Source organism: Hipposideros armiger, unplaced genomic scaffold (assembly GCF_001890085.2).
Source record: "Hipposideros armiger isolate ML-2016 unplaced genomic scaffold, ASM189008v1 scaffold_15, whole genome shotgun sequence".
Taxonomy (NCBI): Eukaryota; Metazoa; Chordata; class Mammalia; order Chiroptera; family Hipposideridae; genus Hipposideros; species Hipposideros armiger.
Window position 1 is genome coordinate 6,248,208 of NW_017731365.1, and position 26,285 is coordinate 6,274,492.

General features: G+C 45.8%; 1 long non-coding RNA gene across 1 annotated transcript in view; it reads left to right on the forward strand.

The window, feature by feature from the left end:
• The window catches only part of LOC109372630 (uncharacterized), a 25,475-nt gene extending 10,975 nt beyond the window's left edge, over positions 1-14,500 (forward strand). Inside the window, exons 2-3 of the long non-coding RNA XR_002122076.1 lie at positions 838-946; positions 13,108-14,500. This is a non-coding gene — a long non-coding RNA (uncharacterized LOC109372630). The remainder of the gene's footprint in view (positions 1-837; positions 947-13,107) is intronic.
• The last annotated feature ends 11,785 nt before the right edge of the window (positions 14,501-26,285 follow it).

Below are 26,285 nucleotides of genomic sequence, written 5' to 3' on the forward strand. Positions count from 1 at the left end.
GTGTGTGTGTGTGTGTGTGTGTGTGTGTGTGATGACAGTGTGTAGGGATCTGGACCACAGAGTTTTCTAGCGAGGCTTCACACATGGGTCTTAAGCCCCAAGCCCAGTTCACAAAGTGTGGCCGAGGTCAAAAAGCCCATGTCAGACTGCATACTCGGGAGGAACCCCCCAGTCAGTGCCGAGCCAGTTCCCAGCAGCCTTTCCTCGGGAAGCTGACAGTCCAGACGTGTAAGCATCAGGGCCATTATTAGATAAAACCCTTCAGGCACAGCTTGTTCAGGGAGACCCGGCCAGGGCCAAGGATGCAGGTGGAACTCTGGCTTTCTGCACTCTAACCTTAGAGATGAGAGAATGTTCTCTCCTAGGCCAGCAATGAAAGGGATGAGGTAGGAACGATTAAGAAAGGTCATGTGCGATGTGGGCTAGAAGAGCAAAGTAGAAGGAAGGAGAAAATATCCCCGATCTCTTGCAGGACGCCTTGCATTTTTATTTTATGACACTCATCACATTTTGTAATGAGTGGTATGTTTACTGGTATGAGAAGCGGTAGAGAACTAGAGCGTGGTTGTCTATAAAAAGTGAACTCGGGTCAGACTGCCTGGCTTGGATTTCTGGGTAGCTCACTGACCAGCTGTGTGACCTTGGGCAAGTCGCTTAATCTTTCTGTGCTTCAGTTACATTATGAAAACTGGGAAGAATAACAATATCTACCTCACAGGATTGTAAGTATTAAACGGGCTATGTCACATAAAGCACTTAGAATAGTACCTGGCACCTAATTAGAACAGTGTCAGCTGTTACTATTTGTTTAATTTTTGTCCTTACTTTAAATTATAGGCTCCAGCAGGACAGGGTCTCTGCCTCCTTTGTTCACCACTGTATGTATACTCAGCTCTAGACCCTCAGTAAATATTTGTGGAATGGACTCCTTGGGACCCTGACAGAGGTAATTACCATCCCTTCCTCTGTCCCCAGTATCAGAAGATGGTAGGACCCAGGCACATAACTTTTTTGGTGGAGGAGAAACAGTCTGGGCAGGTTCCTGACCTGCCCCTGCCTCTGTACCCCAAATCAGAGACCAGCCCCAACTGGGCAGGGCAGAGCTCAGCCAACTGGTGCAGCTCAATCTTGATTACAGCAGGTTGCCCACTGGGAGTCAGGCCTCCTTTGTGTAGGCAGGCTCGCCTGGAGAAGGCAGCTGAGAAGCTAAGAGGCTTCCCAGCCTCCCAGGCCGCATCTCTGAGGGGGTGGATGGAGCAAAGCTTCCTGGGAGGGCTCCTCTCCTTTCCTTACCTAACAGCCCTGGGAGCTGATCTGAGAACCAGATTGCCCAGTAGGGGCGATTAGGAGACTAAGGGAGGAAAAGATTGCCTGGGAGGAGGGCAGAGAGGGCCAAGAAGGAAAGGGCTGAGGAGACAGAACACTATGCCCCACCCCTCCCCAGGGCAACAGGAAGTAAGGTGCAGGGGAGTAAGGCCACTTCCTATCTCGAAGCACCTGCATAAGAGCCTGGTTCCAAATCCCTGCATGGGGCAGGACAACGAAGTTGTGTACACGGTGATGACAAGTAAGTCTTGAGTTTCTGTCATCCACCTTAAAGGCAGAGTGACAGCTAACCTGCACTTCAGAAATGGGGGCTACATACTAGTTAATCATCAATGTGCCATTCCCAAGCCCTCAAGGCAACTTGGTCCCTGACCTTCAGATGCTGAAACTATATACTCATTATCATAAGGTGGAGTGAGAAGATGGAGAGAGGTCAGAACAAGCACAAGCACGGATTTGGGCTGCCATGGAGTCCCCTAGGGTATCCCCGGGGAAAACATAAAAACAGGACTACATCCATGACCTTTCTTATGTGCGTCTGTGATAGGGGACAGCTTCCCAGTGGCAGTGAGGGCTCTATGCTAAGTATTTTAGGGTAACCGTATAAAGCACTTTGCATTGAGTTTCTGGGTAAAAGGAAGAGTGACGAGAAAAATGTTGGGGTAAAGCCTCAGGGATGACTCACAGGTCTGTGTAAGTGGAGCTAGCCTCCTTTCAACAAATATTTATCAGCTGCCTACTATGTGCTTGGCATTGCCTCTTTGTGAAACATCCAAACAAAGTGGAAAATTAGAATTTACACAATTAGGAGGAAACTCAAATCATTCTCTCCTTTTTCCTTTCTATGACTACCTCACTTCTTCTTCCCTCCCTCACTACCACTCTCAACAGCTCAGACTCTGATGGGGCCGCAGTGGCAATTTGGGGTCTATAGTTACCTTTGTGTGCGCGCATAAACACACACCCTCCTTGATCCCCGTCGCTGTAGCACCCACACAACCTCCAGATACCCCACAGCAATTAGAGGGAAGATACATTTAAATAATAACAAGTTCACTAGCTCCCTGCACATCAGTATCTATGGCAACCTCATGGGGTCCGGGAGCTGCGCTGTTCCGGTTGCAGCCGGTACCCCTGGGCAGCGCCAGCACTCTGGCTTTGCTTACAGCTCAGGGAACAGGGAATTACACAGGAAATAGATGCCCTGATAATCACCAGAGGGCTCCACTGGGTGGGACCCTCCGTCATTCTACTGATCTTTCTCTTTGAAGGCTCTGAAAATTACACCATGGGACTGCCCCTTGAATGAGAGATGCTCCCCTCCCTAATTTTGGAATGCAATTTTAGAGTATAAAGGTACTTATTCTTCAGACCTGAGGGAAATGGAGCAGTTGAAAGTGAGGTATTTAAATGAAAGGAGGATGTTGGAAACAGAATAGTTACCTGCCTGTTAGGGGACGTTGTAAAATAAATTTGAAGAGAATTCAGTCTTGTGCCCTTGAAGAGTTTTCAATCCACAGTCCACAGAACCCTCCGAGTTACATGGTCATGCCTCAGCAGGTGCTCACCATATATATTAGGTTTCCACATAAGATTTTGTTGAAGAAGAGTGTGGAAAAAACAAATGTCCCTGAGAGAAGTTTGAAACCCACTAGATCAGTGGCTTCTGAGGTCCCCCCCAACTTTAAGAGCCTATGACTAGTTTTGGAGGATTAAGGGTGATGAGGTCATGGCCTCTCTCCACAGACTGAGAAAATTATTAGCACTGAGGCCTTTGAAACTAGTCAGAAGCTGTGAAAATGGGGATAGAAAAGAGAGGGAAAGACAAATGAAAACATTTAAACAAGCAATTCCCCAACTAGGAGCGGGGTGAGGGGTGCCCTCTCTCCCCTGGAAGACACATCAAATCACAACCATGCACAGAAAAGTTGATATGCCCCATCTCCAGTAAGAACTACTCCTAACTGAGCCATTGTCCTTAGTAGGAATATTTTCCCATCCCTCCTGCGTCTAAGAGCTGAAAAAAGTGTTAAGAACTATTGTAACATTAACTACAGTATTTCTTGGAAGAGAAGTTGAGATGTTAAGGTGGGGACTGAGCTCCTGAAGGATTGGGCAAAGAGGATGGGATTTTGGGGTGAAGGCTGAAGCATTTGGTGTGAGGAGCTGAGGTGTTTGAATAGATTAGTCTGTTTGAAAAGATTGGTCCCTCATGGAACTTACATTCTCAGAATTTCAGGTGATTTGTAGGAGCACATAATGCGAGGGGCTGAGGTATTTGGAGTGAGGGGCTGAGAGGAATTCCCTCCCAGTTTCCAGCTACAAGCCTGTTTCCAAAGGGCAGTCTGATTCCCGCCTTTCCACCCCCAAGTCCAGAGCTCCCTCTGCCTCTGGACCTGTCCACCATGTCCGTACAGGCAGTGCATTCCTTAACGACAGAGGATACCTGATCTTTCTTCTTGTTTTCCATCAAGAGCCTGGCATATAGTAGGTGCTCAAAAAATATTTGTGGAATGAATGAAGAATTGGGGACCAGAGGCCAAGATATTTGGGATGAAGAGGAAGCACTGGTGGAGAGGTGACAAATCTGTCATCAGAGAAAAAAGGGAGGTCGTGAGATGGAGGGGCTGGCTGCCCTCAAGAGCAGGAGTGACCAGGACAGGAAGAGCAGTGTGTGGGGCCCCCTGGTGGGCAGACCTGATGCACACAGGGTGTTGCCTAGAGCAAAGGGAAAGCAAGAAAAGTGGATGACAAAGAGAAGTGTGGTGAAGATAAAGCCAGGATTGTAGCTACATGCAAGACGCAGGCACTAAGTACTCTACATAAGCTATTCTATTTAACCCTCACCACCATCTGGTGGTTGTAGGAGACTCAGCTCCATTTTACAGAAGAGGAAACTGAAGTCTAGAAAGATGAAGTAGCTTGCAAATAGCTAATATGTGGTAGAGCTGGGATGATGTGATTGAAGGAACGTGAATAGAAAGGGATGGGGGTGGGGGGTAGTAAATGGCTTGGGGGTTCAATTCAGATGTGCTCCTACCACCAATGGGATCTAAATTAAACCCAATGTGGATTTATCCCAATCCAGTCCCTGTCCTGAATGCAGGCACTCACTCAGAGAGGACACTTATTCATTCATTCATTCATTCATTTCATTTCATTTTAGTGAGCATCCCCTTTGTTCCAGTCACTTGGGAAACAGAAGAGAACAATCCAACAAAATTCCTCCCCTCATGGAACTTACATTCTTATAGGCAGGCAATGGACCTAGAGAGAGGTTGTTTTAGACTAGAGTAAGTTGTACAGAGTTAATAAAGCAATGGGATAGAAAGCGAGGGAGGGGGCAGGAGTAGAAAATGCCTTTAACTGAAGTTCTGAGCCAGGGCTGCTCTGTCAGAAAGTGACTTTTAAGGGAGACCAAAATGATGATAAGGAGGTAGTCATTTGAAGATCTGGGACAAAAGCATTCCTGGGAGCAGAGGCAAAGGCCGGAGATGACAATGGTCACAGTATATTTAAGGGGTGGAAAGAAGGCTGGTGTGGCAGGAGCAGAGTGGGCAAGGGGGAAAGAAGTAGGAGACTAGGACCTAGAGGTCCTAGTAAACCCCAGTGTCTTGGTACAACCTCCCTAATCCTCCTTCCAAACTCAGTAGGTCACAGGGAGTCCACAAGGGTAGGCTGCCTCCATGCTCCCCAAAGCATGAGACCTGTAACCCCAGCTCAATGCCAGAAGATACCTTTATCAAAGGCAGGCATAAATCTGGGCCTGGAGCTGGAAACAATGCTGTTCTTTGGCAACCACAAAGGGGGGTGGTGAAGATGGGCTCAGGATGACCACTTAGCACTCCAGCAACTCTGTGGTTGGTGTGCTGCGGGGTTCTGCAGAAACAGCCCATGTCCCCTTAGTCCCTTTGGATAACCATCTCCCTGCTCTGGGTAAGCTTCAGTCCTAACTCCCATAAGGAAGAGAAAGATGGGCCAGAAGTAGGCCCTGTCTTAAAGGAACTTTATTCTCTAGCGGCAAGAAGATAAGCATGATAATAAAACAATGATACAAGACAAGAGATTAGAACCATGGACATCTTCTGGATCTTTGGACAAATGGCTGCCTGAATCACATTTCCCTCCTCTCTGCCTAGCCCCCAGCTCTGTGCTCAGGTGTCCCTTTCTCACAGTAGCTCTCGCTGGCCTCTTCACCAGATCACATCCTTATAATTGTAGCTGTGAAAGTTCCATCTATCAATTCTTCAAAGCACTTGTCCCAAGTGTAATTATACATGTGCTTGTGTGACTGTAGGTCGGGTCTGTGTCTGTGTCTGTTTATGCTCACCTTGGTGTCTTCAGTGTCTAAAGTGCTTGGGGTGTAGTAGGCACTGTAGGGGTTCAAGACAGGTCACCCCAAGAGATGCCTCTCTGGTGTACAGATTATTTTGAGTGAAAGGCAATTGAGAACCTGCGGGCTCAAGAGAAACTTCTGCTCCCCCCCTTAACTACCTAGAAGAATTTGAATTAGGGGCCATGATAAGAGATTATCTGAGATAACCTGTTTTGACCTACCTACAGAGTAGGGCAAATTACTAATTACTGAACATCTGGACACCTGGCAATGACCCTTTGAAGCCCCAAGGCACCTTTCCTTATTCTTACCTCAGAATGCCATATGCAGCTCCTCTTAACTTTCTGTCCTGAACCTCTCTGACTCATTTTTGTGGAGTTCCCATATGTACGTATATAATTAAATTTGGTCATTTTTCTCTTGTTAATGTCTTTTTAAAATTTAATTATCAGATCAGAACCTTGAGGGTAGAGGACAGCTTCTGCCTCCCTCACAGTATTCAATAAATGCATGGAAGGTAAAAGGAAAGTACTATGGGCATTTTAAAGGGGGAGCAATCAGAGAAGTTGAAGCAATCGGAAAAGACTTAATGGAGGAGATGGAAGGAGGGAAAGGATGTTGGCAGATGAAGGTGAAGATAAGGGAAGCATTGCTGGTAGAGAAGAGAGTGTGAATCAGGCTTTGAAATACTGAGGACTCGGCAGGCGCTTGGGAAACTGGGTGGTTAGGGGAGCTGCAGAGGAGGGTATGGGGAAGGGAGACACAAGATGTAAAGCTGGGGACCAGCCAGATGTAAATAGTGTCTGGCTGTGGGTGGGCTTATTGGCCAGGCCAAAACTAATACCCAACTTCCTGGTTTCCAGAGCAGGTCCATAAGCTCTTAGATTCCCAGACCTGGACTAAAGATGATTACCTATCAGATAGTCCTACTTGGAAGTCCTGTTGTCCCCCAAATTCAACATGATCCAAATCCAAATTAATCCAATTGAGAGGCAATATAACATGATGGTTAAGGACACTGAAGCCAAATCCTGGCTCTTTCTCATATTAACTGTGGGAAACTGCAAGTTTGATAACTCCTCTGGGCCTCGGTTTTCTCATCTGAAAAATAGGGATAATAATAGTACTCACCTCACAGGATTTTATGAGGAGTGAATTATTACATAGAAGAGTAAAACAGGGCCTTGCATAGTAAGGGCTCAAGAAATATTAACTATTATAATTATTCCCCTGACCACCCTTGACTAGCTTTCTTCTCCAGTTCCTTTGGCTCTGACAGTGACGTGACTATCCTGCCAATAACTTAGGTTCAGAATCTTGGAGTCAACTTTGACTCATCCCTTATCTCACTCGGTTTGATTTCTGCCACTTACTACTTGTGTGACCTGAGGCAAGTTACTTAAACTCTCCGAGCTTCATGTTGCTCGGCGATGAAATAAAGACGTCATAACTTTCACTAGAGGGCTGTTATAAATAATTTAATGATAATATTTGTAGGGGAGTGGCTCAATGCCTGATGCTTAATAAATGGGAGTTGTTATTATTATCATCTGTATCTCATCAGGAAACAACACCAGTATATTTTCCACTTTTAATGTCTTTGTATTCATTCCATCTTTTCCATTTCCCTCCCACCATCCTAGACTAGGCTTACCTCATCCTCCAGAGTTACTACAGTAGCCCTCCTAACTTTGCCAACTCAATTTTATTCCTTCCTTCCTTCCTTCCTTCCTTCCTTCCTTCCTTCCTTCCTTTCTTCCTTCCTTCCTTCTTTCCTTCTTCCTCCCTCTCTCTTTCCCTCCTTCCCTCCCTCCCTTCCTTTCTCCTTTTCTCTCTCTTTCTCTCTCTCAAGATTATTTGGACACCTACTTTTTTTCAGAGCACTGTCTCAGTGTTGGGGGTAGAGGTAGAGCAGTGGACAACATAGACATTGCCTGTGCCCACAGGAAGCCTACCCTCTGGTGAGAGGGGCAGGCTATAAACAAACATACGTATATTTAATATGTGAGGTGGTGATGTGTTATGAAGAAAATTGAAACAGAAAAAGGACATGGAGTTGCTATTTATTGAGGTGGTCAAGGAAGGTCCCTCTGTTAAGATGAACAATATAGGCCTGCAGGAAATAATGTCACTTTCAGTAGGTCACATCTTTGCGGAAATGCTGTTTCCTTCAGAATTAAGTATAAATGCTCATGTATAACTTTCTAGATCCTCCACAATTATAGTTAATCTTGAGATGTTGTACCACTCCCAGAATGCCCTTGCTTTTGCAGACATTCTCAATATGCTTAAGAATGTACACTGTTAGGTTAATAATACTTATCTCTGATAGTGGTATTAGTGTGAACTTTTTTCTCTTCCTCAAATGTTTTTTTTCAAATAATGAACATAGATTGCTTGAATAACAACAATCATGGCATATTTTCTCCCCATCATCTTATTTTAATCTTCATATAATCCTGCCAGGTAAATTTTATTAGCCCCATTTTACAGATGAGAAAACTGAGTCACAGAGAAGTTGCACTGATCCACTGAACTCAGCTCTTGAAATGTTTGTCACCTGATGATGAGTTTGTTTGATTTTTAAAAATTTTTAGTTTTGCGTTCTCAATCAGATCATAGGTTTCTTAAGGGCAGAGCCCTTGTCTTATTCTTATATCTCTCTCTTCCCTTTCCTCACAGATTTCATCAGAGTCCTATGTACAGATGCTTTTTAATGGATTGGTCTGTTGTGTGGATAGTCAATTGTTCTGATATGGCCCATTATCTTGCTGGTGGTGCCATCTTGTGTGCACTTGACCCTAGGCCCACGATGGAGGTCCTGGAGATCCTGGGGGCAAACAGTTGAGGAAGCTGGACCTCCACCCCGAAAGGGCAGTGATTCCACTTGTCCACTAGAGGCCGCAGTAGGTCTGGTTTTAGAAAGCCAACGGGGCTGTAGATTACTCAGCTGACCCCACCCCAGGTCTCATTTCCAACACAAGTCTGTCCTAGAACCCAAGGCCCCAGAGACAGCCTATCAGCATCCCTGGCTTCAGTTTCTTTCAATAGATCATCAGAGTCCCAGACCTGAAAGGAGTTAACTCCAGAATAAAAGTTACTGACAGAAGCTCAATCGCAAAAGTGTACTGGCAGGTTCCAGACACCCCTCAATTCACCAAATCAACAAATGTGCATGGAACACCCTACTGAGTGCCTGCTGTGTACCATGTAGCGTGTTAGACTCTGAGACTAACTCCGTGGACAAGACAGACTCTGCCTAACCCAGCTCTTATGATCTTAGGAAGTATGCACGCAATTAAACCTACAATCATTGTATCATGTGATAAGTGGCTGACATGATTTCTGTTCCAGGGTTAGTTCTCCTCGGGTCTCATTTCACTGAGGATTATCCCATGGTCTATCTACCTACTTTAGAGAAATGAGATAAAGGAGAGAGGCAGAAAAGAGAACTTGGCCACATTTGGAGAATCGCTGCGGAGGCCCTTGCTCTCGAGGTGGAAGGATTCCCAGAGGCGCCTGGCAGATCTGAGGGCAGATCTGGGATTGGGGTGGGTACTGGTATCAAGGAAGTCCCAGTCACTTTACCAAAGCTTTTCTGCTCTCCTGTCCCCAAGTGGTCTGGGAGCTTGTCTGGGGAAGAGATGCAGGTTCCCCAGATTTGGGGCTGTGACCCAGATTGGTGGCTTTCTCACTGTTTCTCTTTGCCTTCTCCTTTTCTTTGCTCTTTTCTTTTCTCAGATTATCAATCAATATATTTATCAAGTGTTATGCTCAAGGTACCCTTTTTAACCCAGAAGCATGAGATTACAACAGAATTAGGGAGATAAGATAATGAGAGGGAGGGGTAGAGATGGATAGACACCTATGCAAGGCAACATTTTGATAAGTATAAATGGGCTGCTGCAGACAGTCATTGCAGGGGTGGGTCCCTCAGGGCTGAGGTGGTCTGGGGAGGCTTCCTTCCAGGATGAGCCTTCCATCTGCCTCGTGGTGGGGTATCTCTGGAAGAGGTACCTTCAGAGAAGAGAGAGGAGGGTAAAAGGACTCCCATGCCCCAGCTGTTCCTTCCACCGTGCCTGGACGGGGTGCTCCGAGGCCCATGTGCTCAACATTCCTGAGAAGCAGCCTCTGAGTCAGAGCCCCAGAAACAGCTGAGGCAGCTTCAGGCTGGAGTCTTGGCTCCCTTTTCCCCTTTTCTGTCCAAAAGCAACTCCCTCCCCAGCTATTTGGATGTGACCAGAAACCCAAGCAGGGCTTTGGGGTGGGGAGCCTGGCTGAGCCATTCTCTAAAATGTATTTGGTCCCTGCATCCCCCTCCTGGGCTGCAGCCTTCAGGTAAAAGCATGTGCCCAATGCCATCTGTGCCAGGAAGCCCGGGGGTGGGGGGTGAGGGAGACACACCTGTGCCTACAAGTCACAGCTCCCAAAGCAGCCATTGTCGGGCTGCCTCCAGGAAGGGGGTCTTTACTGGACTTGGCTTGACTTAAGACAATAGCCTTCCCTGCGGCAATCTGCCAGCACTTCTTCACTGCCTGGGCGTGGGGCCCATGACATGCCAGGGCAATGCCAGAGAGCTGACTCAGAGGGCAGCATGAGGGGAATAGAAAAATCCTTCACACCCACCTACTAAGAGAGGAGATGAAGCTGGCCTGAGGTCCACGGTGACTGCCCTGTAGACCCAGACCACCAACAGGATCTGTGGGTGCGGCCGTTCCTTAGCCACTGATCCATGAAGCCCCATATTTCCTGGGGCCACCAGCAGAAGGCCAAGACCGTTCCTCTCTCCCTGAGTTCCCCTCTTCCAACAAAGACTTCTAGATGTGCAAATCTAGGTTGCCAAACCCCTGTCTGCAATTAATTTAGGCCCTGCCATTGTCACCCTCTTAAGATTGTGACCTTGGGCAAGTCATTTATGTTGGTGTATCTTAAATTCCTTATATTAAAGGTGGGATGAATAATACCTGCCTTCCTCGTAGGACTGCGGTAAAAATCAAATGAGATCATGTCTATAAAGGTATCTTATATACTGTAAAGCACATTTATTACAAGGTATTACTGTCATGCTTATTCCTGAGAGGGGAATTATAGCCGCTGGCCCCTGAACCTCAAAGTCCTCCTCTTTGTCTCTTTTGTCTGACAAGTTGCTCTGAAGCTGGTGCTAAAATCCTAACTCAGTCCTGAGTCAGAAGCATTGACACCAGGCCTTTCTGCTTGGCACTATGGTGCCAACTCAGAGAAGTAGTTCCCAACGCCCCAGCTCTGTTAAACCGGTTCTTTCCCTTCTAATCAGACTCCTCCAGTCCAGTTTGCCTGCAGTGATGACAAAGGAACCTAAAATAGCACAGGCTCTGCAAACACTGCTGGAGAAAGCTTGGGGCATAAGGTACTGACTGTCACCTGTGGGCCTGTCTGGACATCTCAGCCAGGTGCAGCCCTCCATCCTCTAGGGCCTGGCGTGTCTTCCTCTCTGCAGCACCAGGATGACAGTGCCTCCTGTCAGCACTTTGAGTGGCTGGATTGGATGACTACCTAGACAGCTGGCTTGGTTAGAAGTGCAAGAGGGACTCGTGGCACCCCCTACCAGCTCCTCACACCCACACCCTTGGGACCTTATCTGTCACCAAGAGGCCAGGCAAGCTGAGCTAAGATCATGCAGAACAGCAGCTGGCTCGTGGCCACAGTGAGGGTTGCAGACCGGGAATCAGGAGAGTCTGATTTTGAGGACCCTGCAGCCAGCAGGCCCTGGCTTGTCACTCTTGCTGCAGAACCAGTTTAGTGTGGGCGGCTGCTGGGCTTGCCTGGCTCTGAGACTTTCCATGGGGTTTTCATGTGACTTACCCTAGTGGGGAATGGTGGCTGCCGGGGATGCAAAGAAGGCGGCATGCAGCGGGGAGCCATGGGCAGAAGCTGCCATTCTAGCAGTAGCGTTCATCATTGTGCTCAGCTGCTCTCTAATTCCCTGTATTTTAAGCAGTCATTTCCATATGACACGAGTTTCTACCCTTAGAACTTTCTCATCTAATTTTTGCTTAAACACTTTTCTTTGGCAAATATGGGCCTTTCCTGGGTGGTTGCTGTAAGAAAGACAGACGAAGTCTTAATTTACGTCAGGAATCCCAAACTGATGGTCTATTGGCCAAATCCAGCCTTTAAACCTGTCTCTGTTGAGACGCACCATTTTAATTGGGGAGTTCTAACATAAAAAGAAGCCTAGATTTCAAAGATTTCTTTCTTCCTTCCTTCCTTCCTTCCTTCCTTCCTTCCTTCCTTCCTTCCTTCCTTCCTTCCTTTCTTTCTTTCTTTCTTTCTTTCTTTCTTTCTTTTAGATTTTATTGGGGAATTGGGGAAGGGGAACAGCCAAGTTGTTGTCCTTCAATCTTAGTTGTGGAGGGTGCAGCCAGCTCAGCTCCAACTCCAGTCACCATCCAGCCACCCGTTGGCAGCTCGGGGTTGCTCAGCTCAAGGTACTGTGTTCAATGTTAGTTGCGGGTGAGCATAGCCACCATCCCATGCTGGCAACCTTGTTGTTAGGAGCACGTGCTCTCACCAGCTGAGCCATCCTGCAACATGAGCCACATGTTGGTGGCTCAGAGGCAGCTCAGCTTGGGCGCAGCTCACTGGCCCATGTGGGAATCGAACCGGCGACCCTGTTGCTCAGAGCTCGCACTCTTAAACAACTGAGCCACTCAGCTGGCCCTCAAAGATTTCTTAACATTTGTTTGTCCTTAGGTTGGCTTGTCCCAGAAGCAGACCCTGAGACAGGCTTCCGTTGCAAGTAGTTTATTTGGTAGGTGATCCTAGGAAACTCTAGTTAGGGAGTGGTGAAGTGAACAGGGAAGGGAAGGGAGGAGACCCATGAGGGTAAGTTATCAAGAAAGTTACAATTGAGCATCTGGAGCTTAAGTATCCTGGGGGTATCAGGGAAACAGTGTAGAACACGTGTCTCAAAGTTATCTCACCTGAGAGGCAAAAGCATTCGCATATTTATCCATCAAATCCATCAGTCATTGGTTGGGAGCTGCCACAACATGGGAGAGGAGGGGTAATGGCGGTGTTAATTCCTCGGGAACATCGAGCTTGCTGTACAAAAGGAAGAGTTGGCTTCAAAGGCCAGAGGAAGCTGGAACTGACAGCATCTGCTACAATATGGCAAATCTAACAAAACTGGTCCTCAGTTCCCACTTGGCAACAATTAGTGGGAGCTGAATAACAGTTGCCCCTTTAAACAAGATAAGTAAGAGCTGTCCACGGGCACAGTCCCTACTCTTCCCTATTGTCGTGCACTCAGCCTGCTTTACTCTTTCCATTACCTGCTTAGCCTCTGGGGTGTTTGCATTTGTGACCCTCGGTTTATGTCTATGTGTAGGATACTCACTATAGCTGTGAATTCCACTGTCTCTGTTTCCAATAACTTGTTTCTTATTTTCCTTTGCATCCCACAGGGCAGCTAGCCGAATGATTCCAAAAGATGTTGCTGCTTCCTTGTTTCTCTGGCCCTGTACTCTGAATTCTTTAATTCCCTGAGTCAGACCACCTTACCTCCATGCTGTTATCTACAAGGCGTCAGAACATGTGAAAGAGGTCGTCACTTTGGGGACTGACTTTGGGAGGCCCTTTGTTATCTCTTCAGTATCTCCAACCTGACTGTCTTTCAGTTCCTGAGATGCACTGAGTACTTTTCTGCCTCATGTCAATTCCCCTGCCTGGAAAGTCCTTTTCCCCTTTATGACAGGCTACCTCATATTCACCTTTAGGATTCAGCTTAAATGTCACCTCCTCACTCACTCTTCCACCCCTTCCTAGGCTATGTCCCGCCACTGTGTGTTCTTACAGTACACCCTATTCCTCCTTAAAGTATTTACAAACATATTGATGTAATTTATATTTACACTGGACTCCCATCATTAATACAGTTATAACTTATGCAAACCCAACTATGTACACTCAGCTAAAAGAGCAAGAAACAAAGAAATTCCTTATTTGGAGTCCCATTCCACCATTAAAGCCAGATCTTGACATCTACTCTCATACCCAAGGTACAAAGAGAAATAGATGTTATTTCTTGGCTTTTGTGCTTCTAAATGGTAACAAGGGATTTTCAAGAATCATTTTGTAATCTTTGCCTCATGAACTGATTTTGGAACCTACTACCAATCCCACAAATACACCCAAATGCGGAAAATGGGAATCGACCGTGTGCTTTGTCTCTCCTTCTGGATTGAAGACATCATTGTTGGATCCTCAGGGTCTAGCAAAGTGCTGGGCACATAGTAAATACTCAATAAACCTTTATTAAATGGATGATGATAGATGATGGCTGATGGATGGATGATGGAGGAGGGATGATGCGAGCTGTGCAAACCGGCACTGTGCAGGATGCACCTAGAGATAGGCTGGTACTTAATGTGCATTAGCTACCTACCAGGCTTGGGGGAGAAGGATGAAGGAAATGAGGTGGCTGAACTACTGCAATCAAACTGTCTCCCTAAAGGCCTGCACTTCCACCAGTCTCTCAGGATTTGTTACATCTCACATTCTACTTTCTTCCAAAGCAAGATCTCTGGATTAGAGCCTGATGCTAGGCAGTGTGGCCGCCTCTGAGTCACTGCACAGCACAGCTGTATCCCTGAGGGCTCAGACAGAGAACACTGTCCACCTGGATTCCTAGCCCAAACCAAAACTCCACCCGAGCCCCTACCATGCCTTTGTTTATGACTCCTTCCCTATCTGACTCCAAAACTTTGTTTTGACCCCAACGCCAACCCTGATCTTGATCACAGTTGTTCTTACAGCCCTGGTGCCATTCCCAACCTTGATTCCCACCTTGACCCTAACCTTGGCCCAGATACATCCATGCTTCTGATCCTGAGTATGTTATACATCTGTACTTTTGTTGTTGCTATTTATAAAGTTTTTTTTTTTTTAAAGATTTTTATTGGGGAATTGGGGGATGGGAACAGTGCTGGGGAATTGGGGGAAGGGGAACAGACAAGTTGCTGTCCTTTTGTTCTTCAGTCTAGTTGTGGAGAACGTAGCTTCACTGGCCCAAGTTGGCACCATCATTGCACTCTTCCCCGGGAGAAGCACATCAGTCGTCGGCTTCTGGACGGCTGCTCACTGCAGCTGCTGGCCGCTCACGCTGGCTGCTGGCTACACACAGTAGCCCATGGCAACCCACTGCCACAGGGGCTGCAGCCTACGCCATCGTTGGCGACTCATGGCAACCCAGCTCTAGGTTGAGCTGTTGTTCAGCATCTTAGCTGTGGAGGGCAGTGTCACTGGCCCTCATATGTGGGATCTGAACCGGGGCCCTCTGGCATCCCAAGTCAGTTCTTAACCATCATGCCACTCGGCTGGCCCTATAAAGTTTTTATACATATTATTTAATTCAACATTTACAACTGTATGTAATCATCCCCATTTTACAAATGAGAAAACTGACACTCAGTGTGAAAAATGCCCAAGGTCACACTAGTAAATTGGGGAGCCCAGGTTAGGTTCAGGTCCTTCCTGTTCTAAATCCAGAGCTGCAGGAGTCTGGGTTACTGAAGCTCCATTGCCCTTATGGCAAGGATATCCTAGATAATCAAAAGATCTCAGGGTACTAACATAGTGGTAATAATAATAATAATAATAATAATAATAATAAAATAATAATAACCACCACCTTAACTTACCAGGCCATTTTTTTGTGACAAACAAAAATGTTAAGAAGCATTTCATACATTATCTCATCTAGCTCCCCTCCCCCAAGAAGGCTACAGAGCTGTAGCCCCACTTTACAAATGAGGAAACCATGGCTTAAGGAGGTTAAGTAACTTGCCCAAGGTCACACAGCTTGTAAGAGGCAAGCCAGAATTTGAACCCAAGTCTCTCCAACTTTAAATGCTGTTCACTTCAACCTTTACAAAGAAATGTGATGGCGACAGGAAGCAGCTAGGAGCCTGGGTCTTCCAAGCACGTTCACACCATACCTTTTGAGCCATAGTTACAAATTCCAGGGTATTGTGTTTGATTACCAAAACTGGGTCAAAAATGAGTCAAACCTTGGTAGGACTGACTCACTGTGGTGTCTCTCAGCTCTAAAAGGAGACAGGAAGCTTCAGAGGTCAACAGCCAGTTGGGCACTGTGGAGTGGATGAAGGTCCCAGAAGCATCCACCACAAGCACTGTGGCAGTTAAACATGGAAACCTATGTGCCTGCCGAAGAACAGGTCTAGACTTAAGACTCATTTTTAACATAAGACCTGACAATCCTCATTTCTTTCTCCATACTTAGCCCTACCCCCTAATAGGGCTCCATTTTGGTCTCAACTTCTCTGGTTTCGTCTCTGACTCTCACATTTTAAACTTTTCCTTCCTGGACAGGTTTCTTTGTCTCCATCCTAGTCCCCATCCCCATCTCAGCTCATGACTCTGAATATCTTTGCTGCCACCTTCTCATGTCCTGTGTTTCTGTGTCTCATTCTCAGTGAGATCCCTTTGACATGAAATTTCTTCCCTCACTTTTGAAAATAATTTTTTGGTAAAATATACATAACATTTATCATTTTAACCATTTAAAAATATTTTAAAATTTACTTTCATTGTGGTAAAATATGCAAAACATAAACTCTCCTTTTTAATCATTTTTAAGTGTACAGTTCAGTGGCATTACGTACATTCACATTGTCATGCAACCATCAACCACTATTCATTTCCAGAACTTTTTCATCATGCCAAGCAGAAACTCTGTACCCATTAAACAATAACTTCCCATCCTCAACTCCCAGTAACCTCTGTTCTACTTTCTGTCTATATGAATTTGCCTATTTTAGGTACCTCATATAAGTGGAATCATACAGTACGTGGCCTTTTGTGTCTGGTTTATTTCGCTAAACGTGATGTTTTCAAGGTCCATCTATGTTGCCATATATATCAGAATATCATTCCTTTTTAGGGCTAAATTATATTCCATTGTATGCATATGCCATATTTTGTTTATTCATCTGTTGACGGACAGTGGGTAGTTTTACCTTTTGGCTATTGTGAATAATGCTGATATGAACATGGGTGTACACGTATCTGTTTAGTCCCTGCTTTCAATTATTTTGGGTATATATCTAGGAGTAGAATTGCTCTATCATATGGTAATTCTATGTTTAACTTTTGGAGAAACTGCCAAACTGTTTTCCGCAGGGGCTGTACCATTTTACCATCCCACCAGCGATGCACAAGGGTTCCAATTTCTCCACATCCTCACCAACACTTCTTATTTTCCACATTTTGATAATAGCCATCCTAATGGTTGTGAAGTGGTAGGTGAAATCCCCCCCTTTTTTTTTTAAGATTTTATTGGAGAATTGGGGGAGGGGAATAGACAAGTTGCTGTCCTTTTGTTCTTTAGTCTAGTTGTGGAGGATGTCGCTTCACTGGCCCATGTTGGTATTATCATTGAGCTATTCCTGGGTGAGGCAGTCACTTACCAGCCATTGGACAGCGGCTCACAGCGGCTCATGGCAACTCACGAAAGTTCATGCCCACTGCCGGCCAGTCCCACTGCAGGCTACACCGACACTGGCGACTCACAGCAGCCCAGCTCCAGGTCAAGCTGTTGTTTACCATCTTAGCTGTAGAGGGCGCAGCATCACTGGACTTCATGTGGGATCCGAACTGGGGCCCTGCTGCTCAGATCTGGCGTCCCAAGCCAACTCTTAACCAACGCGCCACTCGGCCAGCCCTGTGAGACCCCTTTTGAAGACAGAGTTCCACAAGTCCAAGTGTTCCAGGGTCTGCTCCTCCCTCTGGGCACCTCATGAACCTCCCCTGGCTCTGAGGATTGGCATTTCCATGTTGCAGAGAAACCACTGTTGCTGGTGAGCAGCCAACATCCTTCTTTCTCCTGTATCCTCTGATCTTTCTTCCAGGCTCTGAAGGGCTGCTGTCCATTTCTCTGCCTTTTGCTTATGGAGAATTGGACTAAGAAATAATACAGACTCTGGAAAGAATATAAATTCAATTTCTTTAGGTCCACACTCTTCTGAGCTCCTTTTTCCACGTAGTCTTTCATACTAGAGACACTTGTGCTGATTCCATGGGGACCTACTTTATGGCTTTGACCTGCCGCTGACCTCAGAACTAGAACAGCATCCAGAGCCTTGGGCAAAATTGTTTCTTGGTCTTATCAAGACCCAGGGGAAACAGCTTATATTCTAGCTACAATCCCCAAGCTATTTGAATCAAGCCTCTCTCTACCCCTTCATTTGCTGAGGCTCATAGTCCGTGGTTTAGTTCTCCAAGACAGATCCTGGGTGTGGTGATTCACCTCCTGCATGAGCCTCATGACTCTTTCAGGGGAACTTGGAGACCTGGAATTTTGGCCAGGATTCCTTGTTCATATTCCCAGAACCCAGGCTCTCTGGGGCAACATTTGTTTGTCTTGTTTAATACTTACGTCCTCTTCATGGACTTCTGATGTCAAGAGCAGGGTGAGCCAAACCTGGTCCCTTGGTCCTCATATATCCTCATTTATCATTGGCTTTGCTTCAGCCTAGGCCTCACCCCTTTGCTGAAAGTTACCTGGTATAAATTTCTTTTCCTTTAGCCACTCTGTCTTCTGCAAAAGCAGGTGGAAAAAAGTCCTTTTGCATTCCACAAAAGGGAAAATAGAGGCCGACGGAGGGAAGTGACTCATCCAGGTTCACAGATGGAGTTACCAAACAAACTGGGAATGGGACACTATTCTCTAACTCCGAAACCACAGCCCTCACCACAGGCAGTCACCTCTTCCTCAAGAAAAGCTCTCCGCTCACTCTCAGAGATGTGGCCTTTGTACTTGACAGGTGCCACTGGGCTTGGGCAGTGGGGTTTTCCACCCTCAGTCTTCCCACTCTATCCATGGACTATCGACCTTCGGATACAGATTTTATGGTACAGCCTTTAAGGGATCTTTCTAAGGCTCTTTGTAAAGCAAAACATATGACCCTGAAGGTTTAGGAAAACAAAAGCCCCTGAAGAATAGGAACAAATTACTTTAGGAGTCCTCATCTCTTCCCTTGCGCTGTCACTTCCCCTCTGGAGTCCTCTCATTTCAACTCTCACACCCACTAATGCACCCAACCCCGGGGGTTTATTCATTCCCCCATTTCCTCCAGCCCAAACCCAAAATATCTTACACTTTACTCACCCTTCTTTTTCTTCTTGTGATGACGTGAGATGATACAATGTCCATGTGATGAGATGAAGTGAGGTGAATGATGGGCATTGCGATGTAGGGTTAGGCTGCTACTGACCTGGCAATAAGGGTCAGTTGAACACAAGCACTATGATACCTTGACAATCAATCTGATAACTACGACAACTACTAATTGATGAATGGGTGGGTGGCATATATAGCATAGAGACTGTGGACAAAGTCTCCCAGTCCAGGTGGGATGGGGTGGGACTGTGTGAGATTTCATCACTCCACTCAGAATGGTGCACAACTTAAATCTTATGAATTGTTTATTTCAGGGAATTTCCATTTACTATTTTTAGACCACGGTTGACCCCAGGTAACTGCAGAAAGCAAAACTGTGGATAAAGGGAGACTGCTGTACCTTGGATACCTCTGCATCTAAAGTTATATATGTGGAATCATATAGTATTTGCCTTTTTGTGACTGGCTTATTTCACTTAGCATAGTGTCCACAAGGTTCACACATGTTGTAGCATATGACAAGATTTCCTTCCTTTTTGTGACTGAATAATATTCCATTGTATGTACAGACCACATTTGCTTACCCATTCATCTGTCAGTGGACACGGGTTGCTTCTACTTCTTGGCTATTGTGAATAGTGCTGCTATAACACAAATGTGCAAATATCTCTTTAAGAACCTGCTTTCTTTTGGATATATACCTAGAAGTAGGATTGCCGGGTCATTTGATAGTTCTATGTTTAACTTTTTTTTTAGGAACTGCCATACTGTTTTCCATAGTGGAATTTTACATACTCACCAACAGTGCACAAGGGTTCCAATTTTTCCACATCCTTGCCAACACTTGTTATTTTCTGTTTTTATTTATTTATTAATTATTTTTTTATAGTAGCCATCTTGCTTAGTGGCTTTTCAGTTATTTCATGTAGTATATTCTTTTTGTCTTCCGTACCAGATTTTAAACTTCTTCAGGGCAGGGATCATGTCTGTTCGTCTGTGTGCCCTCAGGGCCTAGCACAGTGCTAGGCATGCCTTAGATATCTGAAAGTAATTTTTAGTTGATTGAATAAAATTAACAGTTTGAGTTGAGCTCAATTCTTTTATTTTTAGGATTTGGGGTAGAATTTTCTTTACAAATATTGGGTTGTCAGAAAAGTCATGACGCACTTTTACAACAAAAACACAGAAAAATACATTATGACTTTTCCAACAACCCAATACAAGAGGCTAACTGCCGTGATACAGACTGAATAAATCTTAGGATGCTATGCGATGGTTCCGGGGGTCTGCATGGGGAGAATGTTACTGTTGCTTTCTTCTTGACTAAAAATGCCCCTGTTGTGGTCATCCCACAAGCTGCTAAATCCATTATTGTTGGAGGTAGTTCCCACCCTCCCTGCAAAGGGACAATGCTCTGGGAACCCAGTTCTATTCAGGTGAAACTGGAAGATTCTAGGGGAAAAAATTACAAGCTTGAGAAGGACTTCTTGAAGCTTGGAAGGGGGCCAGCACAGGAACTGTGAGGAAATATCACAGATAGACAGTCACCACCGGTAAGTACAGGTATTCTCAATTCTTCTTTGTTCTCACCTCTACTCCCAATTTTCTTGAGGTGTTGGAAAGCCAATTTTTCATTCGCTGCCATGAATTTGAGGATTATCTGATTCTCTAAGCTATTTTTGTTTCTCTATGGAAAAGTCCCTCCATTACCCAACCATTTGGCATTTTTAAAAAATGAAACTATCACTAGGACCTAAAAAAAGAACAGGTACAAAAATGCTGGAGCAATTAACTTTTGGAGGACAGATTCCTTAGAAAAGTCGCCTCAGGGTGGCTGGGTTGGTACAAGGCTCTCAGGTGTACATCCCCTCCTTGATTCATTCCTGTCTGGGACACTCTGACTAAAGATTGGTCTTCTTCCAGCCCTGGACCTTCCCCACCTCTATGTTCCAGTCTGGTCTCCATTCCAAAGATGAGGTTAGAGTAGAAGCCCCAGTAGATAGAAAGTTTGTAATTTCACTGGACATTCCCAGGTGAGAAAAGAAACCAACAGTCCCTAGCTATGCATTAGCTGATATTCTCCCCAAACTTGTTTGGTAGTAAGAATCCCCTGGGATGCATCTTGGGAATCTGATTCTGAGGTCCCATCCTGGACCTAATGAACGAGAATTTCCAAGGAAGTAATCTGAAATTCTGTATTTTTTAAACCTTCAAACCAGGTGATTCTGACTTATCATTAGATAAGGTTGGAAAAAATAACATTCATGAATATTTATTATTACAGATTCTGGGACTTTTTTCCCCTCAGGGAGGAGTAAAGAGACAAAACTATCAGAATGATTATCAACACAGAGTTTAGAATCAGAAATCTGAGTTTGACCTGTCAGGTATTGGCTTGACTGTGTGGCTTTAGCCTTTCAAAGCCTCAGTTTCCTTATCCATAAAGTGGGAATAATATTGCATCTCCCTCACTGAGATTAAATGAGATAATTCATACAGAACTGTTACCCAATTCCTGCGAAATATAATGCATGCTCAATAAATAGATGCTATTGTTATTTTCCCACAGAAGAACCCTAGGGCATCCAAATCATATAAATATGGGTGAATAATGGCTGTAAAAAAGGGAGACTGGCCACTGATGATTCCAGGGATCCACACAGATATATAAGCATAATCAGAAAACCCAATGATCACTTTTCTGACTAGACCCATTAGACACAATTGTGAGTGGCTATATTAAGCAAAAGGAAGAACATTTTTTAAAAAAAGATTTTTATTGGGAAATTGGGGAAAAGAACAGTATTGGGGAATAGGGGAAGGGGAACATTGTGTTTTTCCAGGACCCATCAGCTCCAAGTCAAGTTGCTGTCCTTCAATCTTAGTTGTGGAGGGTGCAAGCTCAACTCCAAGTCCAGTTGTCGCTTTCAATCTAGTTGCAGTGGGAGGGGGTGGGAGTGGGAGCACGCAGCCCACCATTCCATACGGGTGCCGAACTGGCAACCTTGCTGCTAAGAGCACGCGCTCTCACCAGCTCAGCAGCAGCTCAGCTTGGGTGCAGCTTACTGGCTCATGTGGGAATCGAACTGGCGACCCTGTTGCTCAGAGCTTGTGCTCTTAACCAACTGAGCCACTTGGCTGGCCCTAGGAAGAACATTTTTATCAAAGTCTGGCTTGAGCTGGGTAGGCAGGAACCAACATAGACATGACTTGGAAAGTTGGGGTTACCCTGGGATGGCACCACAGATTAGAAGTCGGATGATTCCCAGGCATAAGAACAGGCTCCCCCATCTTCCTGACTGAATGTGATACTGCCTCAGAGATGGTTCTCCAAACCCTGGAACCAACTAGGTCTGGTTGATTCCCAACTCTACCATTTACCTGTAGTGTGATCTTGGGTAAAACTCTATGAGCCTCAGTTTTCTCATCTATGAAATTGCGATATTAATAGTACCTTCCTTAAAGGTTGTTGGTAGGATTGAAAAAGAGGAGGAATGTGAAGTAAATAAAAGTCAGCTCTTGTTATCGACCTTTAACAAGGAATAGATTATAATATCCTCTTGGGAAGAACAGATTTCTACTTCTTTAGTTCCTGCCACACTTCCCACCACCACTGTTCTCAAAGTGAACAGGAGCTTCCTGGTTAGATTACCTGCATACTGTTCCTTCCTGTCACTCAGCATACACACCTATCTCAGGGGCCTCTTGCTGTGTCCCTGCTCCCTGTTCCCACAGACTTCCAACCACTTTGTCCTCTAGTACCTGGTACCTTCCAAAAGGAGGCTGACCTCTCCCTGGGTCATGGCTGCCTCATCACGCTGCTATCAATCAATGCTTGGAGAAAAGAAGCACCTTCTCCAGGTGGGTAGGAAATAGGAAGACAAAGAAACTGAGGGTGGGATTGAGGGTGGTCAGGAAGGGAGGAGCAAGGATTCAAAATAAGAGTAGAGAGGGTGGAAATGTGTCATGAGGTTCCTCAAAATCGGTGAATTCTGAATCTCATCATTTTCAGTGAATGAACTCAGATGATTCACTTCCCTTTATTAACCCTCTATTTTCCTCTCTGTGTAATGGAAAGGGAAGTGTTTGCACTTGTTTAAAGACAGAGAAGCATACAGAATTCAGCTGGAGAAAGCCATGAATCCATGAAATTATACATCATATGGGTTATGGATGTTATGTTGCTTTTCTTCTGAACAAATTTTTGAGAATACTAGCTCCTGGCTGAATGTATTTCCTTAAATATCCTTGACTTCTTGGCAGTTTTCAGCAAACCCACCAGTTTCTGGTTTCCCATTCTATCTCTTTGTTCTTGGGGATCTATCCCCTTTAGCTTCCAGTTAAGCAGCCACTGCCATCCAACATGGTAGCCTGGAATCTAAGCAGAAGTTCTAGGCCTGGGCTTGGCTTTGGTTCCTGGTGAGCCTCAGAATCCAGAAAGTCTGCATGTAGTATGTCAGGTAGTATGTTCCTGATTTAGTAAGTAACTGGGTTTAGGCTAGGGATAAAGAAAAATTTGGCCGAGCCTCAAAAATATTCACGCAGAGGTCTGAGCTGACTGGCCTGGGTGGGGTTAGGAATTGGGCCAGAGATGGTGAGGCAGGAAAGGGCGAGAAAGGGTGGGTTGGGGGGCAGAGGCTAAAGCTGTAGGAATGAACTTGGCCCCTTCATACATGGTGCTACTGACGACACAGTATAACCTTAGGGTGCAGCCCCTGAGGTTTCCATGAGTAAGGAAGCAAGTATGTGGCTTCCCCCGCCCCACTGTTTCCACAAGCCACTGGGGGCCTAGCAGCTCTAGCAGTTCCCTATCATGTTACAGGCCCAAGATGGGCTTTTCAGTGCCACAGACAGGGGAGAGGAGAGGGAGGAGGGAGGAGTCGGGGCTGCGGAGTTGAGCGGCACATGCAGCTGTCTAGTTGCTGGGAACAGTTTACTAAGGACACAGCATCCCCACTTAACTGGAATCCTGGGATGGACTCCAGAGAATGTCCTGGTCTTCTGGGCCAGTACAGCCATGGTCAGGAAAGCAAGGCAGGCACTCGGAGTAGGAATTATAGTTTATAAAGTTCATCCTCCTATTTCCAGCATCTAGAACTGTGCCTGGCACATAATAGGCCCATGATGAGTATTGAATGAATGAACAAGGGAATGAAGGAATGCTTTCACCACACGAGCACAATCTCATTCAATCTACAAAGTGAGGCACAGGCAGGGAAGGCTTTGCCTCATTTTGCAGATCGGGAACCGAGATCAAGAGAGTGTCTTATCTAAGGTTATTCAACTTAGATGTGACAGACCCAAAAGCTAAATACTGCACTCTCTCTATGGTACCATGCTGAACAGTCTTGGTGACAGCAACCCAGGAATACATCCTGTGACTGGACATGAACTTCCCTTTGGGTCATGCTGGCCCTTCAGGGGTCCAGTTTCCTGGATACAGTCTCGGCCAAATTCAGACATCCTGGTCCTCCTTGCACACTTGGCATCTGCCTGTTTTTCAATGAGCAGCTCCAGGAAAGGGGTCCCTCCATTAGTCTCCGTTGCCACATCTGACTCAGGAGGTCTGGATCCCTGACACACAGAAGCAGACGGCTGGTGGCTTTACTCTGGGAGTCAGGAACAGAATGAAATCATATATTTAGTTCCTTATTCTCTCACTCTTGGTAGAAACTTCAGATCGCCTAAACCACCAAGTTAGTTCCTGGAACTCAGGCAAGCAACTAACTCATATTACAGCAAGGGCTTTCCAGGAGCTCAGAGCCAGTAGCCTGAGGAGTGATTCTGGAAGCAGCTCTCCAAGGCCAACAGGAGGGCTCCCCTGAGTTTCAACATCTTACGTCATCTGACCCTTCTCTTCGAAGAATTCTGTTTTGTACCCCTCTCTTATGGAGGTGCTGAGGTATAGAGCACAGGAACAAGGATCAGAAAACCTGCATCGTAGTGCTGGCTTTGCCACTCACCAGCCGTGTATCTTCTCTCCACCTCATTGTCCTCTTCTACTAAATGAGAATAATGATCTTTAACATCATAAGGCAGTTGTGACTTTAAGGAGGTATGGTTTGTATCCCAGTGCTTTTCAGCACAAGACAGAAACAATGTCAGTACAATTTTTTTACGGCAAGGAAAAAAAAAAGAAGACAGAGAGGAGGGAAATGTCCAGGGTGCCCTAAGGCTCTCTGTTCCCACTTGTTCACTGATTCATTCATAATAAAGCACCTATATGAGCAAGGGATGTACGAGTGCAGAGGGAGAGACAAAGGTATTTAAGATGTAGTCTCTGCTCTCAAAGAATCGAAAGACTAGCAGACTGTGCATCAAAAAATGGACACAGATTTCAGAGTGTGGGAAAGATCAGAGTGAAAAGGACGAGTTCTGTGACGAGTTGGAGGCTCTAGGATTGTTCAACCAGGTGAAGAGGCTGCAGGAGGAAGGAGGGGGAAATGAGGGGGGGGTGAACACTGCATAACGGTCTAGAAGCCTCTTTGTTGAAGAGGAAATGAGGTCATCCTTCTCTCAAAAATCAGCATGACAGACTCCAAGTAATCTGGAGTCATGAGAGCTGCTTGGGGGAGCTCTGTGAATCATGACAGTCTGCTGGGAATTTCCTGATAACTAACCTAGGAGTTTCGGGGTAAGTCCTTAGGCTGCAACACCTCTGTTTACAATTTTTATCACGTTTATTTACAGGTAATGAGTTCCAAATCCAAACATAACATGAAAGGCTGGTTCTGAGACTTACAGCACCTCTGACTTAGTCAATCCCCTGGGAGGCTGGCAGCTCAGCCAGGCACAAACTCTCCCTGGAAGATAATGGGTCACCTGTCTCCCCAAAGCTGGATGGTTAACTTGCACTTTCCCTCAGGTAGAGGTTGGCATCCTCAGACCTCCGGCTGGAGCAGAGCTAAGAGGCTTTCTTCCTTCCGACCCTCTCGGCACTCTCCCTGCCCTCTTCCTACTCCTCTCAAGTGGACCCAGACCCAAGGTCCAGGTTTGCCAGGCAGTAAGATGCTATATAGGCTTAGGTAGGGAGAGAGATTAAGGCTTGGGCCTGGCCTTGGGCCCCTAGTGAGTTACAGGGACTCAGCCCCCTCCCCTCCCATCAAGGGGGAGAATCTTGCTGGGTGGAATCTTTGTCTGAGGGATATGTGCGGGTGCATATACGTGTGCACACAACTGTGTGCACTCATGCTGAGGCAGGAAGAGCAGGTTGAGTGCTTTACACCTGGTCTGTTTTTCTGGAAGCCAATCTTATTTGATAAACAATTATTTTATCTCATTAAAAACAATGCCCTGTGATGAAGTACAACAGTAAAGACACGTACATTTAAAAATCTGTAGGGGTGGCTGGGAGGCTTAGTTGGTTAGAGAGCATGCTCTGAACAACAAGATTGCCAGTTCAATTCCCATATGGGATGGTGGGATGGCCGCCCCCCCGCCCCC